Below are 13,270 nucleotides of genomic sequence, written 5' to 3'. Positions count from 1 at the left end.
CACAAACTTGAGTGGAAATGGATATTAGCAAACTGCAGAGCCCGGGATGGAGGCATACATAATATGATTCATAGTTGGGAAACTGCACAGCCATATGCGAAAGCGTCAGAGTGAGAACGAGATGGGTATTAAAAATTGTATTTTCCCAAAGTGGGAAAATATGGAAAGAGGGGTATTGCATGTAAAGTTGGATGGTCTGAAATTAATTTCACTCACTGATTTGATGGCTCGTAGCGAGTGGCCACTTTCGGTAATATCCATTCCGCTGACATGTATCAGTGGGTCAGTCTCTCTTTTACTGAGTGTCTGTTCCTTGACTCGCTTACTCTGGATCTTTTCAGCGCTTCGGTTACAGCATTCTGTTTTTCTCTGCTTTTTAGTGATGATTTGTTTATCGGTGCCAGAAAACAACAACAACAACAGACACTGTTTTCACTTGAAAGGTTGCCATGTAAACAGGACCAGAGTCTGGTCTGCTCCTCCTCTGTGTGGAGTTTTTCATTTTCTCATGGATTTTGCAGAAGCTCCCTCACACTGCGTGAGCAATGCCCCTGGACTGCGGGGCCGGTGGGCCCGCCGCCCTCCCACGTGGCTTGTTCAGGCTGGAGGAAGTCGTAGAGGACAGAGATGTCTCAGCTTCATCGCTCGATACGATATTGCTGCGCTGCCACCGGGAACCCATAGGACTACGTGGGAATGAAGATGGATGGATGGGCAGGGGGAGAGTCCAAAAACATCCATCCGTCTTCTATGCTACTTTATGCAGTTCAGGTTTGCAGTGCAGGGCACATCCAGGTCAGGTCAGGACGCCACGACGTGTTAATGGTCAGTAATGTCATATCTTGGCAATGATGTAGTAAAACAGTTTAAATAGAATTATCCCTCTCACAACACCCATTTTTCATCTCATGCCATTGGCTGTTTTTACTGTATTGGTTGTTAAATGCATCTTTTTTAGAGTGTGCGAGGAAACCAACCATGTACAGAGAGAACATGCAAACTCCTAACCAGTTTTGTTTTTCTGTCTGTGTTTGACCAGTGATATGAACGTGAAGTTGAAATTTGCTTTTCTGCAAAATGGAGAGAAAGAGAGAGAGGAATACAAATAACCGTTAACACGTATGGATTGAATGAAGGTAAAAAAGCTGAGAGTGTCGTCACATCCTCAGTTAGTCAAGCCGAAGGGGGCGGAGTAGAAACAAAGAAGGTGGAAGGTGACAAGCTGCTCAGATAAATGCGAGGTGTGTGTGCAGCTGAAGGGGAATGAAGAAGCAGAGGTGACACGGCAGACAGTTTAGGTGCGAGAAGTGCTCTTGATGGGGTGTGATGGGCCTTAATTCGACGCTCATCAGGTAGCTGCATGTCCGTTCAACCACTCTCAAACGCCGTTTGATTCGTTTCATCACCTAGTTGAGGTCAATTCAAGTGAATGGAGTGCCGTGACAGCCTATATTTAGGCCGGATCTCCTCTCCTATATATACATTACACAGTCGAAGTGCTGCTTTTTGAGTGTCATATTAACAGTTCATGATATACAACACAAACAGTTCTGTCACAGTTGGCGAGTGTAAATTTGAGGCCAAAGAAAAAAACAAAGAAGTGCAATTTTTCTTTCATTAGCTTGAGATCGGAATAGAGACAATAGCTGACAGGCAAAGTGATGTATAGTTCCAAATGTAACATCACACCTGCGCAAAAACAGAACGAAGGAAAAAAAAAAAAAAAGCTTAAAGTTTAATCAAGCCAGTGCAGGGTACTGGTGCAGAACATCACACCCCTGTCTTTTACCCGACTGAACCGAGAGAGGGAAATAAAATCAGCAGGCTGGGATGTGGGCTGTCTGTAATCAGGTTTCACCGCCTTTCCCTATCGACTGCTGGGTCAAGATCATATAAGCATGCTGCTGTGTCTGCCCACCATCCTGCTTTTCCCCCTCTCTCTATTTCACCTTCTCTGTTTCATTCTCTGGTGTGTGGCTCTGCTTCTTCTTCTTTCTTTCTTTCTTTTTTTTTTTTTTGTTGCCTCGAATGCAGCAGTCAGAGGAAATAATTCAGTTCTGGCATCAGGCTGAGGGTGAATGCATAATTTTAATTTTAGCTCATATGTGATTATGGACAAAGAGACTAAAGCTCCACGCTGCTTTGTGATTATTGCATTGTGACATTAACAGTGTTTCTGTAAAACATTCAGTGTTGCACTTTTTAGAAATACATTCTTTCGCTTTCCTGCACATTTCCAAAAAGAGGTCACCAGCAGAGAGGCTATATTTCACTGAGCACCTATACACGAGGAACCTCACAAGAAATGACTCCCATTGTCAGGCGCACTCACCGACAATGCGTTATGATATAGCGATTGTGATGCTGTGTGTTTGTGGGGAAGGATTTTACAGTGCACAGGAGATGACACAGAGTCAGCATGTAATGAGGCTTGATGAAACTTAATAGCAGTATTGTGAGATGGGGAGCGCTCCATTTCACTGTGATGGAAGAGCCTGTCTCTTAAAGATCCATTTGTGTCTTACCAAGGTCAGCATTTTGTCTTTAATGAGCGTAATCTCATCGAGGTGCAGTAAATACTGGAGCTGCCACCCGCACTTGAATATACATGAACATTAATAAAAGATTAGTGACACAATGAATGGACACAAACAAATGGTAGCGGATGTCTCGTGTTTCATACCTGAGGCCTCTAATCACACAGACAGAAAAACAGAAGAAATGTTTTTGTCTCAGAGAGGATTACAAGCGCGGAGACGTTTAAGCACGAGAATATAAAGCACATTTTTCATGTTGGACTTGTTGAAGGATGTTCGAGCCCCATTTACACGATGTCTCAAGTGAAAAGGCATCATTTATGCATTTTCATTTAGCATTTACACTGCAACGTTTTGAAAATTATGTCTGTTTAGATGGAAGAGCCACAAGTGAGAACTTCACTGAAAACATTACCAATGAGAAATATATGAAATCTGTATGGATAGATGACGAAGCTGGATTGCTATTATGAGTGACTCTCACTCTGAATCTGCCAAGTCAGAGGAGAATATGGACTGGGAGTCATGACACTCCCAACTACTCAAACATGTGCAGAATAACTATTTTCTGCAGCCCTGGTGCGTATGCATAGACGCAGTGTTTCAGAAAAGTTGTGTTTTTCCTCGTTTCCGTGGGAACAGACTCGGAGCATTTTTAAGATCCACCGAGTCGTTTTCAAAAAGTGGCATTTTCAGTGGCTCCAAACACCATTGTCGTGTAAATGCACCCCCAAAACACAACAAAAGTCAAACGTCATTTCCATTTTCACTTAAAAACATTCTTGCTGACATCCTGATGTATCGGTGATTTTCCATCCTGTGACACACACTTCAAAAACTAATGTGGGTGGAGTGTATGAAGCAGTTACAGATTTGCACAAAGACAAATTGAAATGTGTGTGACAGTAACGTTTAAGGGTTAAACATCACATTTAGGAGTGAAGGACTCACATGCGTATGGTGTTAGCATTTTCTTTACTTTCTTCATTCATTTAAAATTCATTCAGACCACTTATTGGTTTCTCTCCCTGATCAGTTGAAGAGTTAATATCTGATCAAGTGTGTTGTGACTGAACCCGCTCCGTAAATAAATAGCGGCGTCTCTGGAGTGCGGCTCACACCGTCGCCTTGCGGACAAATAATCAGCTTAGGTAAACAAGGCTTCAATTTCTGGAATAAACTTTAATGATTCCTCACGTCTGGAAAATCATTGCCTCTCCAGTCACTGAAGCTTAAAGAATCTTTTTGTTTTTGCCCACTAATCTCACCGGATTGTGACTGAAGGTCACAGTGTGCTTTGTGTGGAACGGTGTATGTGAAGGTTTATTTTTTTTTTCCTTTTCTTCTCAGTTTTACAATAAGTAAATCAACAAAAAGACAACTCTGTGAGACTCTCCTCTGCTGCCACAGATGCCCTGGTTATTGTGTCCACCTGAGGCTTTTTGTCCTGGAAATAAATCTGTAAGAAATCTTAATCCCACAGAAAAGAGAGTCTGGTGTCACTTTTTGGAAAATGGTGAGGAAAAAGAAGGAAAAAAAAGTCTGTTTACTTGCCGTTGTTTCCCAATCCAATTATCCTTGAAAATACTTCAAAACATCACAATATGATGAGCCGCCGCAGTATTCATAAACCACCTCTCCTATTAATTTCATGTTTGCGACTGTACATTAGTGTGAAAGTGTTTTAGAGGGTGGGGAGTTGTATGAGAAATGTAGCCAGACTGCATGTCTAATTCATTAAATAAGAATCTATTGTGCCGAGCAAGCCTCCAGTTTAAAACCTATTTTTATTGCCTGTTTCTCTTTCTCAGTTTTTTTTTATTAAGCAATTTCTTGTGGAAATTCTTAAGTACGCAGTGTTCTAGCATGCATAGTACGCTTCGACCTACAGGTTACAGACGCAGGCTTGTGACGGGATATTGTTGATTTGATCCTTGGAGCTGCAGAGTAAGAGTCTGGCTGCTGAAGGAGAAGCACTTGTTGCAGCCGAGGCGTCCTTGAGCAAGGCCATAAACCCGCAAATGCGTCAGTGCAGAGACTGAGAGGCAGAGGCTGTAATGGACAACTTTTAGGAGAAAACATGGACAAATGTGAGGATCTCAGAAGAAAAGGAAACACTCCAATCCGGTGTTGTCAAACTCATTTCAGGAATGAAGTGATCTCAATAAGGTCAGACCGATAAAAGGAAGGCAAAAAAGTTGGTTTTCCTTTAGTTTTAGTTCAAAAATATACAAGTACATCCTGAAAAAGTTTGTGTTGTTCTTGTTAGATTTTGTGGAGAGTGCATCAAATGTAGAGTGCAATCTGAAATCCTACCTGCCAAGACGTTTCTCCTCAAACTACCGTGGGCAAAATCCAATTGCATCTCAGAGCTTGAGATTTTTTCAGTTGATAGCATGCATGCTAATGCTAGTTCGCGCGCTCCAAGGTCGCTATACAGGAATGGCTGATCTCTTGGAGCTTTGCAGCAAACCGCTGGTCACTTCAAGGTCTCAACGTTGTCATTTCCTCTACTCTAATTGAAAAAGCAAACAAAAGAAAAGCAACACTTACTTTTTAATCAAAAATTTCAATTATTAATTTTCATGAACTGGCTGCTGAAAACAACAGTAACATATTTTATTGTGCGTTATTGTGACACTCCAACAGTTCCTTTCACAATTATATAGTGACAATATTTTTAGTGTGCATCCTGTTACCAATTGAAATCGAAGGTGGTTTAAATAGTGTGTTCTGGGCCAATATGTTGATTTAACAGGGGATAAGAAACAATCAATCAATCTCTTTATTTCAGCAACATGAGTGCTGTTACTCAGCAGGTTCTCCTCATCTATGCTTAAAGCTCGTGTCCGGAGTTTTGAAAGAGAGAGGTTTTTTTTTAATCCAACATCTCGAGGTTCCGCCCTCCCTCTGCTTTTATGAACGACCAAGCCACGCCCCTTTAATTGTGCACGCTATTATCTGTCGAGTGAAAATGAGAGCCTCCGAGTCCTACAGCATCCTACATGTTTAGCTGTTTACGGTGGATGTTCAGCAGACAGTGGATATATCCGAGGTAAGCACGGCGGCTGCTGTGTTGCTAACTCACCTCTGCCTGGGCGAGCGGCCGTGCTCTCTGGCTGCGTGCACACTTTGATTGACAACACGAGAATGCGGAAGCTCGAAATCTATTGGCTGATGCTGACCGGCGCTTTTTCGGATAACATGGGGGTCTATGAGACGAAGGCGGGGCTCTTAAATAAATTTTTATCTTGCTTAATGCTAATATTATATTGTAGTATCGAACCAGACTGACACATTTAAGCTCTGTTGAAAAATGATACATACGTTGGAAACGAACGGAAACTCCGGACACGAGCTTTAATCGTTGTCAGCTGTGCACGGACAACTGACAGGTTGCTGTGGGTTTTTGCCCAAACATTATTGGCTGAAGAAAGCTTGATGGCACAGTCGGACCAGCTGGTTAGAGCGACCATGGGATGGCTGCTCAGCATCGCAGGTCGAGTGACTGTCTTCTGAAAGTAGAGTCTATGGCTTCTACTGCTGTGCTCCGGTATCTCCTTCCGCGGAGCACTGCGCATGCGCAGGTCTGTGTGTATCAAAACGTTATTTTAATGAATTGAAAGGAAAACACGTCTTTTAAAATGTTTTATAACCATTCAGATTTACTTCACGTGCTAATACGCCATCCCCTGTACCACTGTAAGGAGTATTTTGTCCACTTTCATCAGTCCGGCTCTGTTTCCTATTGACTTCCAGCAATTGAGCTAAGCTAACTACGATGCTAACAGCTGGGAACCAGCCACTGGACGCAGAGATACAAAAAAGGTATTTATGAGCTTGTCTAACTTTGTCAATGATAGGGAAAGGGCGTGGGTCCAAAATCTTCGGAGTATTCCTTTAAGGAACACATTGCTTCGGGAGGAAGGAGAGTAGCAGAGGTTCGACTTGAGTTTGCTGATACTGATATTTGTGCTGCACCTTTAGAGTTGAAAGACATGAATGGAGCCAAGTGTGTTTGTAACTCCCTCTGTCCCATTTGTTTGCAGATTGTGATCCTTTTTTTTTTTCATAGCTCTTTTGTGTTTGTGCAGCTCGCAGCTCTGCCTTCCGCAGGTTCCTCGGTACTCCAGGGAGCTGGAGTATGACAGGAGGTTTGTGGAGTGAGAGAGTAAAAGCCGGACAGCGCGCCGGGAGTTAGCGGTGATGCAGACTGTTTTGTTCTGGCACGGCTGCGGACAATGGAAAATATTTTGGTTACTGTAATAAAATGGCATTGTGCTCCTTCACAAACCCACAGACTTAAAAGAAAATTGTCATGTGAACATATGTCTATCTTCTATTTATCTGCAGAAATCAGTTTCAATAGCCTTCTTGTATCATGAATAAAACAACAAAATCTCTGTTTAATTAGATTAATTGTCCAGTCCCAGTACAACTGGACTGAATCCTCATCAGGGTTCATTTGTGGCCTATTCTTCACATGTGTGACAACCCAATAGATATTCAATTTATTAATTCCAAGCACTTCTTTAGCAGGCAGAGCAATGAAATCCACAAAGCTCGCTTTGGTGCAAAAGTTAGAAAAATGAAACCGGCGGAGAGATTTTTGAGCTGTAGATCACCTCAGCGTCACCATGTCTGCAAAGCCACTTTAAAGGAGGCAGTTCTCACTCCTCCCAGACTGCCTACCTGTCACCTGAAGCGCCATCAAACCTGCTGTGACAAACTGACATGAGAGGCGTCTGCGAGCTGTCTTCCAGCCAGACAGCCATGTCATCTTATCCTGCTCTGGCACGGCGTTCAGGAAACTAGGGGATTAATCCCGGCGTTAACTTCACAGGCAGGGGAGCGTTCCAAAGACTACTTTGCATGATGAGAAATTCTGTGAAAACTGGTATTTGTTTATACGGCGGTGGCGTCGGCGAGGAAAGGGTGACATTGTTGGATTGAAATCATTACAAGTGTAATGACTCGGGCCAATAAACCACCATGCAACCAATGAGCCTTATCACTGAGATTAAAAGAGCCTGAAGGATGAATGACACAACATTCCAAGTTCATGCAATTATTTCTTATTGATCTGCTAATGAACCAAATAATTTTTCCATCTGAACGTAACTTAACATTAAATAATAGTGCGGAATCGATCATCCTGTTACAGAGCAATCTTTATGTTTTATCCTGCTTGTTTGGGGCTCAGCTGTGGGGAATAAAAAGTGCATGAGATACAGGAACTTAATTGCTTTACTGACTTCTGCTACTTTGATGCCACTGTTCCTCCACATATTCAAAACTCTCCCTGTAACTTGTGTAGTTTTTTCCCACCTCTGCACAGAACCATGACATTTCTGAAAACACAGGCCCCTTGCTTTTAAACCTCATCTCAACCCTTGATAAGAAAAAAAATCCTCTCATTTATTTGTGTATTCACTCCATATGCAGCTCTCAACAGCACCTAAATGAATCGCTACCAGTGGGTTTTTGAGTGCTCTCATGCTATAATTAGAATCCTTCACTTGAAACACTAATATTTATTAGCCGTCCTTGTGTTTGGTTTTCTCTCCTGCACTGAGACTACTTGTATTCTCAGTGACAACTCAGCCATGACTCATACACAGACATCCAATACTATTTAATCCAAAATATCTATATTTTCTACATGGCCAGGATTGCGGGACATTCCCCCGGGGGGCTCAGGACACCCTCTGGCACTTGTTCCAACTTCTTGTCATCTCCCATCTGTGCTTCCCCATTGCTTCTCTCCGCTCCCAAAATCAGCCTCTTCAAATTTTACTCCGACTCAAGCGAATTATTACAAGGTTTCCTCGGCCATTTTGTCCGCCGCCAGCCCGGAGGAGGCTGTATCAAATTCCAAAACACACAGGTTGCATCCGACATCCCCGCGGCCTTTGGCCCTGGTTTTGCTGTGACCAGACAGTTGTGGATCAGTGGATCACACATCCCTGCTGGATTCCTGAGCCTGTTCCCATCATCTTATTTCAGGATGTGATATTAATACATCGCCAATGCCTCCATGTGACTCCGGAAATTGACACGTTCTGCCTGATTTATCATTTATTTCTGCAGCAACATGACAGATATTTAGATTATTATTCAAAGTGAGTCATGCACTAACAAAATATTAGAATCAGCTTTTTGGAATGAGTTGTGATAACTGTGGCCTGTCTACTTTTCTGACTGACCAACATCTTTTTATTTTTCAATATCAATTAATCCAGTATGTTCTTGAACAGGGTGTGTAAAAAGGAAAAAGTAGTAGTATTAAGAGTACCTGGTTGAAAACTATAAAAAGACACATTTAGAATAGAAGAACTATTCACCGTGATCGTGGTGCACGTGTGCAGGAGCATTTCCGCCGTTACCACAGAGACAGGTTGTGAGACTTTTTCAAAAAAAAGTTGCATTTTCAGGAGCTCTGAGCACTGTTGTGTAAATGAATTCACCCCAAAACGCAACGTAAGTTTTCCTTTTTCTCTTGAAAATGTGTAAACAGGGCATAAATCAATTACTCATGCAATTAAAATACGCTGAATAAAACAAAGACATGCTCATATCTCAGTTTTTGTGTGACCACTGTAAAATATCTGTAAAATTTTCACTGGGAAAACTGTGCCCTGTCAAGCATGGTCGTCTCTTTTCTTCTTCTTTTGAGCCCTGGGCTCGAGCAGCGTGCTGATCTGCGACCAGCTGCTCCTTCCAAACATCCAGGTCTTCATGTGAAACTATCTGAGAAGCAGGTAATGGATGGGAATAGATTATTCAGCTGGACGTCCTGTCTGTGGAAACGCAGCGTGATTGTCCGGGAGTGGTTACGTGTGGCACACAGCTTCAGGGAGCGTGTTCTGCCTCTCAATACGTCCAGACCCGGTTAACATACGAAGCAGACTGACGCAGCTCCCAGGTAGTCTAGCTTAAGTCAAGGATAAAGGCTTTTCTTTTCTCTCGTTTTTTTTTTTTTTTTTTTGCATCAGCTTGTAGCTGTGATCTTGATTCGGATCACTCTATTTTGAAGGAAATGGTTGGAAATTGGCACTCAGTCTTTCAATCTGGAACATTTTGTAAAACCCCCATGAGCAACACTGTTCTCTCACTCAGTGGGAAATTAAGGGTCACTGAAAGTTTGTAATGGGTTTTAAAGCTCACAGGCAGCACGCACAAAGAAGATAAACTACTGGATATGTCATTGTGTCTCTGGCTTTTGAAGAAAATGAACGTTCGAAAAACGAAATTAAAGAGCCTCCTGCTATTTATTTGCAGAGTATTTGATAAGCTCAGTATTTTATTTTCTTCTCCAATGTGGGTGCCAAAAGGCAAGGCAAGTTTGAGCCCTATAAAATGATTAATAATCTTTAAAACATGGTTTTTATAGAGAACTAATAAACGCTTGAGCTGACAAGCGATTTTTAGTAACTGTTGCTCCCATATTTTGTGCTCTCATAAAACCGCGGCTCATATCGACGTGCAACACAAGTGTCCTTGGACCTAGAAAAGCAGACGCAAACAAAAAAAAGTCCATACGTGCCAAAAAGAGGTCAGAGATTAGACAGTTAAAGGCTAAAATCCAGCATATAATCCACAAAAAAGTCTCCATTCATTGGACGTTTTGAATTGATCTACCTATTCCGTTGAACGACGCAGTGGACGAGTGATTTGAACTCTTGTCACATAGAAAGAAGGCTCCTGGTTCAAGGCCTTTCCTTGTGGAGTTCTGTGTGTTGAGCGTACATCCGCGGGTTTCTTCTGAGTTCTCTGTTTCCCCGTTACAGTTCAGAAACCTGCATTAATGCCAATTGGAGATTGTTTCTGAGTGAATGTTCACAAATGACAGAGTGAAGTGTGTGGCAGTAGTTTAACCCAGGAGTCACATACTGTCCACCTCTATCTTGAGTGGGCCAGACTCGTATGATAAAGCCATAACAACATTTAAATTTAAGCTTGAAAGTTTTTCCTTGTTGTGATGCAGAGTATACGTGTTGAAAAATATCTATATTTTTGCAAAGCCACATAATTAGGAGGGCAAATGACTAAAATCCAACCATAAAGTAAATGTTAATGATGCCTTCTGGTGTAAAATGCAGTGAAATGTTCCAAAAAAAACTTCTCCTGCATGGCTTTGAGGCTCACGCTAGTTTGCTCTCATTAATGGAAGCGTGACTGTAGTCTCAGCTGGAGTTGTTTTGTGTCCACTACTCGGAAGAAATGTGCTTGAAAAGCAGTGGTTTCTTCGGCAATGTTACCATTTGCTTTGGTGGTTTGGAAGCCTCTTTCGGGCAGGTTTTGGTCCACGGGCCTTATGTTTGGCACCCCTGGCTTTACCATTCAATACATACCGTATGCTATCAGTGGGAAGTTGATTAATGAACTTCATTAATGTGTATTTTCCAAACTTGAGTTGGATCAAGATGAGAGTACGATACTTTAGAAGATGGATGGATTGATGCTTCTCTGGGCTTTTTGTTTTATTTGTACTTTAACAGCAGCTTTTTCTTTACATTTTTATGACATATTTCAACAGATAATCTGCACCCAGACTCAATCATCTGAGCCTAACTTTTTTCCCCCTAATATATCTTGTCTTTTTTTTATGATGTTGCAGAATTAATCATGTTGTGTGTGAGTGGCAGTGATTTTGGCTCATTTGTATGTCTTCTGTTTTCTTCTGCTAATTCCTCATCTGATCATAAATCTGTCTCTTCATTGAATTTTACAAACAGAAGTAGTGGCATTTTTATTGCCTCTGCTATAATTTTGGTGAAATATTGGAAATGCGCTTTTTTAAACAACAAATGGAGTCTTCTGGAAAAAAAAAAAGAAAAAGAAAACAGTTAATTTGAACGAGAATCTTATAATTATAACTCCATTTATCTTTGAGCCCGCTGATAAAGTAAATTAAAAGTGCAATTAGCCACACATAAACACAGATGATTGCTCATGAGAGGCTGGAGCTCTTTTTAATGGGCCTGTTTGCCTGTACTTACTGTGTTATTCTTATGAAATGCCCTGATTAGGGCTTTGTCAATCTCTGATAGCATTGTATCAGATCGCTTTGCCTTTGCCTTTCATGGATTTACTTTTCCACAAAGCACAGGCCTTAATACGTCTTTACCCTCTCTGGATCCAATTCACCTTGATCCATCTTTTTTTTTTATGTCTGCATTTTTGACACGTTTGAAAAATGTTGGTCGGTTTTCATCTTGATGAAAGATTTGTAATTCAAATGTTCAATAAAGATGTATTTGATAAACTTGCCTTTTGTTGGACTTTATTTTCAGCAATTATCAGATCATTTTTATAAATAAGAAGAGAGGGAGAAGCACATATGTTAAATACTCCAAAAGCTTATTGTGATGCTCTATTTATATTTTGCTGTTATATTTTTATTAGTTTGAATTTTTCTTTTCAGCTTTTTGTTTTGGTGACATTTTTCTTGTGCTGTCACTCAAATATGTTTTTTTTTTCTCTCCTTTTGGCGGTGATACTGTAGCAGCATTCTGGTGTTTTACAATGTTATCCAGTGGTTCCAAACATACCATTATGTTTCAATATATAAGCCACATGTAAAAAAAAAAAAAGTTTTCTTTTTTTTCATTTGAAAACCATGCTAAGTCTGATGATTAAACATCTCAATGGCTCTGCATTATATTTTGCCTCATAACTAAAACTACTTTTTTCTTTAAAAAAAATGATGCTCTGATTGTATTAACATGTTTTACATCTTCCCTGATCAAATGTCAAAATCGAAAACATCACTTTAGCCACTTTATCACTTTATCAGCTTTAGTGGAAATGCCCACATTGTTTTCTTCCTTGTAGTTTTGACTTAACTGAAGGGTTACAACTCTGAGACATGATGTCCTTCCGAGATAAGGATCCCAATTTCTGAGCCAGACGGCACCAAATGAGAACGAGGTGAAAATGGGAGCATGTCTGTCTGGGTTAAATCTGTAGATGTAGATGTCAGATTACAGGCAGTTAAGTTAGTTGACCCCCTTTTACTCCCGCCGCTGCTTTATCTGGCATGTCTACGACTCATTACCACTAGTCTGTTAATGATATCCAGAAAATCCAACAAATACCGTAACACAAAGAGCTTTGGATCTATATACTCGGCATCACACTGACCCCCACAGACACAGTCCGGCAGCCTCTCTTTTGTCTCAGTTTCGCCTCCTCCTGAACAAGTACCTAAAAGATTCTGCTTTCCCGACAATCGGCTCCAAAACAGGTCGGGCCCGACAATCGTAAATGTTGAACTTGTTCAATATTTCGGACAAAAAAAAAATCTTCATGAGTGTGATGAAAAAGCTGTGATCACTCAGAGAAATGTGAAGTAGAAAGAAATGTAGCCAATGACATAGTACACCTAGACGCTGCGCTCATAGATAATAATATACTAGACGCCACGGCGCACTGACCGTGACTCTGCAGCGCCGGAGATACGCTGTCAGGACCAGTGCATGAAAGTGGATGGAGGTGAGAAGTTCTCCTTCATCCTCAAGGAAAATTATTCACTGCGTTTTCCACAGATTTCCAAACTATCTGTTTTGTTAAAAACATCACGTGTAGCCACGGCACAGGGTGCTTGGATATTTTAAAAATGCCCGTTTTACCTTCCAAATACAATCCAAGTGGAAAACATCCCAAACTTTTATCCCACTTTAATGAGGAGGAGAACTTGCAAACCAGATCCTGCAGAATCACTACTCAGT

Source organism: Salarias fasciatus, assembly GCF_902148845.1.
Source record: "Salarias fasciatus chromosome 7 unlocalized genomic scaffold, fSalaFa1.1 super_scaffold_4, whole genome shotgun sequence".
In the NCBI taxonomy this organism is placed as follows: Eukaryota; Metazoa; Chordata; class Actinopteri; order Blenniiformes; family Blenniidae; genus Salarias; species Salarias fasciatus.
Note: the sequence above shows the minus strand (reverse complement) of the source record.